The sequence below is a fragment of the Nycticebus coucang genome, chromosome X (assembly GCF_027406575.1).
Source record: "Nycticebus coucang isolate mNycCou1 chromosome X, mNycCou1.pri, whole genome shotgun sequence".
Taxonomy (NCBI): Eukaryota; Metazoa; Chordata; class Mammalia; order Primates; family Lorisidae; genus Nycticebus; species Nycticebus coucang.
The window spans coordinates 163,099,615-163,106,757 of record NC_069804.1 but is presented as its reverse complement, the minus strand read 5'-3'; the positions used below and the strand labels follow the sequence as shown (position 1 = coordinate 163,106,757).

General features: G+C 44.6%; 1 pseudogene; it reads left to right on the top strand.

Moving 5' to 3' along the window:
• Positions 1 to 936: 936 nt before the first annotated feature.
• LOC128578879 (uncharacterized) lies at positions 937 to 1,080 on the top strand (annotated as a pseudogene).
• The last annotated feature ends 6,063 nt before the right edge of the window (positions 1,081 to 7,143 follow it).

Sequence of the window (7,143 nt, the reverse complement as noted above, 5' to 3'; positions counted from 1 at the left end):
TCTCTTGTGGCATGTCGTGCCAGTGGGAATGGTAATGGGCTGCAGGTACTTGGTGCACAGTAGTCCATGTCACACTCCAATTTGTCTTAAATAACTTTCTCATGCCTCTTCCTTATACAAGACACAAACAAGAGGTGTGAAGAGAGTGGATTCTCACGGGCACATCAAGGCAAGGCCATGGACTGAAACTCTGTGGATTACATGAGTAGAGGCAGACTGTTGCTTTTGCTACGATTTGATGAAATGCAATAATATACCTAGTGGTTGATATGCTCACTTGGTTGTAAAATTACCTCACATTACCGAGTTACTATATAGTCATGGACAATCTCAGAGATTTGGGAGAATATAATAAAATTTGTTCACTGATTATCTCTGTAGCTAGACTTAGATCCTGTGAGCATTTGGCATCATTTCCAAAGAGGCTTTCCCAGGACAGTACTTTTGTGGTTTTGTTTGTTTGTTTGTTTTTGTTTTTTGAGACAGAGTTGCCCTCGGTAGAGGACCGTGGCGTCACAGCTCACAGGAACCTGAAACTCTTGGGCTTAAGTGATTCACTTGCCTCAGCCTCCCAAGTAGCTGGGACTACAGGCGCCCGCCACAATGCCCGGCTATTTTTTCTTTGGAGTTGTCATTGTTGTTTGGCAGGCTGAGGCTGGGCTCAGACCCCCTAGCCTCAGTGTATGTGCCTGGTGCCCTACTCACTGAGCTACAGGCACCGAGCCATACTCATGTCTTAAATTAGGACTCTTGTCATTTCTCTTTATCAACACAAGGTGAGGTTTCCCACTGAGAAATTTGAAAAGGCCTTTGATACCCTTTGTTATTTATTGTCACAGAAGAGGCACATGTTTACCTCTGGGCATTGAAGGCCTGTATCTCCCACCTTAAACACCAACTCCTGTCTTTTGTGTGTGTCATGGTCTATGCTCGAACATACTTACCTGGCAGGGGAGATACCATGATCACGAAGGTGGTTTTCCCAGGACGAAGCTTATCCATTGCACTCTGGATGTGCTGACCCCTGCGATTTCCCCAAATGTGGGAAACTCGACTGCATAATTTGTGGTAGGCCTAGGCATGGGTAGAGATATTTGCCATTGACGAAAAAGCAACTCAGAGTTTTCCTTGTAAAACAGATTCCCTGTGACATGCATCCAGTCATGTAACTTGGACAGCAATGATCATCTTGTGAAGTACCTTCACCTACTGGCAATGATGGTGATGCTGATGGTGGTGATGCTGAAAGAAATCAATCACAGCGATCACTGGGAGTAAGTTGACTAGAACCGAGACCTGTGCTCAGTTATTTTCATTGGGATCTTACCCCATCCTCTAAAAATGATGCTAGCTAAATAGTATTCCTATCATCTCCACTTCACAGAGGACACTAATGATTACAGAACACGTAATTACCTCACGATAGTAACAGGGCCAGGATAGTATGGGAGGGAAGTACGACCCAGGTTCAACTGGACTGGAATTGTGTGGTATTAATCCCAAGCTGGGAGAAGACTTTTTATCATATCTGAGACAAACTCTTACTCTGTTGCCCCAGGATAGAGTGCCCTGGTGTCGTAGCTCACAGAAACCTCAAAGTCCTGGGTTCTAGCAGTCCTCTTCCTCAGCCTCCCGAGTACCTGAGACCACATGCACTAGTACAAACACCGCTCTGGTTTTCTATTTTTAGTAGAGGTGGGGTGCTCCTCTTTAAGTGCGCAACTGCTGAGGTCAAGGAATTTACCCACCGTGGCCTCCCAGAGTGCTAGAATCACAGGCATGAGTCACTGCACCAGGCCTGTGAGTAGGCTTTTTAAGGAAGTTTCTTTTGCTTCAAAGAGGAGTGGTCACCCCACTGTTCATGTTCTGTGCATTTTCTGGGCAATGTGTCTATCCCTAGAATATAAAGGAGGCTTGTGTATTAGTGGAAATAACTGCTAATGACAGTGGTCCTTAAAAGATGGAACCAAACATCTTGAAGTAATGGATTTCAAGGCTAGATCCCCAGGCATCATGATGGTCTGTTCTTCAATGAGAAGAAGTATAGGGTTAGAGGCTCTGGAAGGGGAACAGGCTTTTTGTATCTGTCAAGATGGAATGACATTGCATGTGGTTGCTCCATCGGGGACTGATTGTCTCAGGTGGGAAAGGGACAGGGACAGTGGCACCAGAGAGAGCTGCTGACAAAGACTGAGTTTGAGGGACTCTGGTGGCCATGTTGTGACAGGTGCTGTGTGTTGAGTGTGTAGGTCCTGTCTCCTTCCCTCTGCCTGGCACTGAAGGAAAGGGTATTATTGAGTGTGAAATTGCCAAGTGTGCCCCACTGGCAAAGATGATGCTTTAAGAGGGGGAAGAACCTTGCTTTCCATTCTCAATGAGAACTCTGGTTTTTGAAGAGGGATTAGCAGTTTTTGGCTGATTCTGTATAGTGCGTTAGCCTTTGACAGATGGCTTTGGGGAAGGTGGCCCTTCCCATCTTATATCGTAGCTGAGTGGAGTGATCGCGGGCAGTGTTCTGATAGGAACCCTCAACTGCTTGAGGGAACATTTTCTATTTGGTGAGCTGACCCCTCAGTGTTTCGTATTTATAGTGAGCTGAGCTGTGTTCACCAGCGGACACTTATTAAAGTGAACCGGTGTTCCCCATGTGTCCTTGCAAGTTCCTCCTCAGGGGCTTCTTTGTCCACATTTCAAAGGCTCAAAAGCCTTGTGCAAGGTCCTACAGGGAGCAAAGTGCAGCACTGCCAGCATCTGGAACGGGAGGAGGGGGTGTGGGTGGGTGGGGTTTAGGTCCCGGGCAGACATGGGTGACGGCCTATTGTTGGGCTTCTGTGCTGAGTGGTTTCCCCCCCCTGCACAGCAGTTATGCAGCAGCATCAGGAGCTCTCTGGGTGCGGGGAATTGGAATGTAGCTGGCCTTTCGCCCGTATTTCTCTCATGCACTCTTGTGCTGACTGTTGCTATTTTGGGACATTTCTTTTTCTGACTGATAGGTAGGAGGTGCATCTCTGAGCTCTCGGGTAAATGGGGCACAAAGATGCCTTTAGGCTTAGGAGGGAGAAATATGAGAGGCAGAGAGGTGCCATGAAGCCATTATGTTTCCTCTCTTCTCTCCAAAATGGTCATTCTTTCCATCTCTTCTGTCCGTTGCTGGGGCCAGCATCCATCCAGGCAGCCTCACGAACAGACGTGTAGTAGCTCCTGCCCCTTTCTCCCTCCTCCTTCACACAGGAGCTAGTGTGTATTTCTTCTGTGCCCCGTCCCAAGTGGCTCCCCACGGTTTTCCTTTACTGTCTGCTGCGTTTGGGAGCCCAGCACTCATTACGTCATAGCTGCGCTCCAACGCCCTCCTGTACCCAACAGCCTCTGTTTCTCCTGTTTTGCTGTGTTTCGGGACATTCTGCACATTGACACTCAAAGGGTGGCTTTACAATGACAATTGGATGTTCTCGTTCATGCTTTAAACTCTCAGAGATTCTTCAAGTGTCCAGTAACTGTCCTTTCATTGCTGAGCTACATCACTATCTTGTCCAGGCGGGCAGAGAGGGCATTCCTCGCAGAGAGGCCGTGTTATTTCACCCTCCTCCTGCTGGGCACACACTCCTCTGGCACCCTAGTCTAGACCATGCCCCCTTCTCAGTGTCTACCCCAGCAACTTTCACGGAAGGCACATTTCAATGTCCTGCATCATTTCCTGACAGCTTGGGAGGGGGGAACTTACGCCACAAGGGCTCTTGCCTTTTCCCCTGTGAGACCTCCACTCACATTCTCCCTGGTCTGGCAGAACTGGTCGGTGGACAAGAGGGTTTGGGAATTTTTTATGGGGAAATGTTTTTGGTGATCTCCGAATGAAAGGTATTATTTCAGTACCTCCGTCTTTGCTCATTTAGCCCTGGTTATATGGCTTGCTATATATGGAGTGTATTGCATCTAAGAATAATCTACTTTCATGACTGATGGAAATAAGGGGATAAATTTAATGTGTGGAGATGCAACATGGACATAAGAATTACAGGAAGAGTTGATGTATTAATTATGATAGTCAAACTAACACGTAAAGAGAAACATTTATGTAAAAAACTATTGGCGAGGCTCAGCCCCTGTGGCTCAAGAGGCTAAAGCACCAGCCACATACACCTGAGCTGGTAGGTTCGAATCCAGCCCAGGCCACCAAACAACAATGAAGGCTACAACCAAAAAGCAGCCGGATGTTGTGGCAGGTGCCTATAGTCCCAGCTACTTGGAAGGCGGAGGCAGGAGAATCACTTGAGCCCAGGAGCTGGAGGATGCTATGAGCTGTGATGCCATGGCACTCTGCCCAGGATGACGGCTTGAGGCTCTGTCTCAAGAAAAAAAAAACTATTGGGGAACTGGAAAAGGTGTTACAATCTTCCAACTATGTGAGTTGTCAGTGAACAATAGATTAGAGAAAGGAGATTAATTTAGCCTGAGATGGTGCAGGAGGCTCCAGCAAGAAGATGAGGTTGAATGTGGACATGTGGGAAGATAGGATTATGCCAGAAACATGGCTCACTTTAAGTCAGAGCTCGGTTTGAAGCAGGCACCCGTCCATTCATTCAATGAATGTCCTGATGGCTGAATAACATGGTTCTCATTGTTAGTTCATTGGTCAGATACAGAATCTGAAAAAGAAACATTCCCCAAGATTACACAAAGGAATGGAAGTAGATTTAGGACATGAATTTAACTAGCCTCTCTCCAGCCTGTACATTTACCTGTTTGACCAATGACCCACACACAGTGAAAATAGGTAATCTGAGAAAACAGAGCTGTGCAGTTCTTGACAGAGCCCAGCTTTGTATCCATCTGCAGAAGCAGACAGAGAGACAAGGTTGGTACACGTGGAGAAAGTGTGGGCAGATCCTGGGATGGGATTTGCATCAAGAATGCGGTTTCCCTTCTCTTCCATCTGTGTGCAGCTTAAGTACCCAGATCCATCCCTTCACTGATTGCTGGACAATGCCTGCAACAACTCTCCCACTCCCTGGATCTTTGTCAACATCTTCTCTTACAATCGCAAGTCCGCTAGAACTCACAGATAAGCTTTGTCTCAGCTGGCAGAGGATTGGCCAGACACTAGCAGAAAATTTGCTGAGATCCTTCTTCCAGGTGTTCTTTGGTTAAAAATAAATAAATAAATAGGAATGGCCATGTGCAATGGCTCACACTTGTAATCCTAGCACTCTGGGAGGCCAAGGCAGGTAGATTGCTTGAGCTCAGGAGTTTGAGAGCAGCCTGAGAAAAATCGAGACCCCATCCTTTACTAAAAATAAAAAAAAAAAAAAACTGAGGCAAGAAGATCGCTTGAGCCCAAGAGTTGGAGGTTGCTGTAAGCTATGAGTCCACGGCGCTCTACCGAGGGTGACCACTAGAGACTCTGTCTCAAAAAGAAGATTTGTGTAGTTTCAGTTAACATTGAACTTAAAGGAGTGGTCCAAGAATAACTGGTCAGCCCAAGAATTGGAAGGCATATGCTACTCCTCTCCCATGTGTGAGGGTACGTCCATGCCCCTTTGGCCAGAAGTGCTGACTGTGCCTAATGCCTCAAATGCTGCCATATTGTCTGAAAAAAATAGACACTGCCTGCCAGTTTTCATTTATGACTGTGCTGTGACCCCTCATGTCTGTTCTAGGAGAGAACTAAAGAACAGGAAACCTTCTGTTCTTCTCCCAAACATGAAGACTTTTATCACTGAGTGATGCCTGATACTTGTTTATTAGCTTTTTTGCTGATTGATTCTTGATATTGACTTCAGTTATAGACATCATGTTGAAATGATTTAATGACTCCTATGTTGATGGATCATTGATGTTTTCTAAATACACTTCAGTTGCATTTAGAAATGTGAGCAAGTTATTGCTGGTATTTGGGGTTTATTTTATCTGTGCTGTTGGTACTTTCACAGATAACATTTCAGGAATTGAGACACTAATCAGCCTCATTAATCCTAATTTTTCAGGAAGAGCCCAGGACTTTAAACAGTATCTAAGCATGTAATGAAGACACCCTTTATTCTATGTCCTTTGCCCATAGTGTCGTAGATACATAATTGCCAATTAATACCAAATCCTCCAAATTTATATTGTATCAGCAACTGTCGAATTTTCCCATTATTTTCTTCGTGGCGTCCTGTGTTCAATCTCAGTTGATAGTAATGTTGTTTAATATATGGAACAGATTATGAAATGGTTCTGAATGGCAGTAGCTACTTTCTAAATTAAGCAATTTTTCAACATACTGTATTACTAGTCATTGGCATAATACACTGAATTACAGTTATATAATTTGCATTTCATAACATATTATTGTCAGTATTCAGTGACATACTACATAGGACCCAAAGCTGATTTTAAAGTCATGTTACCCACAACGTCTTTTTTTTTTTCCTCTGGTTTTTAAAATTTTTTATTAATTTTTAATTAAAATTATAATCATATACATTTGTGGGGTACAATGTGATGATTTCATATATAATGTCAATGCCTCAGTCAAACCAATTAACATGGCCATCACCTCACTTACTTTTTTGTGGTAAAACGTTTAAAATTTACTCTTAGTTATTTTGAAATACACCCTTGCAGTGTGCACATTTGGTGAGATCCCACCAAATGCCCTCCCTCCTTTAACTAATCGCTTTGCCCCTTACCTTTCCCATCTCTCCTCACCCCTCCCTCTTGTAAGACTAAATTTGTGTTTTATAATTTGCATGAGTGTGTAAGTGTTTATATATTGATTTCATAATAGTGTTGAGTATGTCTCAGTGCTTGTAGCTCAGTGGCTAGGTTGCCAGCCACATTCACCAGGGCTGGCGGGTTTGAACCCAGCCCAGGCCTGCCAAACAACAATGACAACTACAACCAACAAATAGCCAACAAATAGGTGTGGTGGGTGCCTGTAGTCTCAGCTACTTGGGAGGCTGAGGCAAGAGAATCCCTTAAGCCCAAGAGTTTGAGATTGCTGTGAGTTGTGACGCCACGGTACTCCACCAAGGGTGACATAGTGTGACTCTGTCTCAAAACAAAACAAAAAACAAAAGTAGTATTGAGTACTTTGGATAACTTTTATTCCATTCTTGAGATGCTTTACAAAGAAAAATGTGTTCCAACTCCATTCAGGTACAC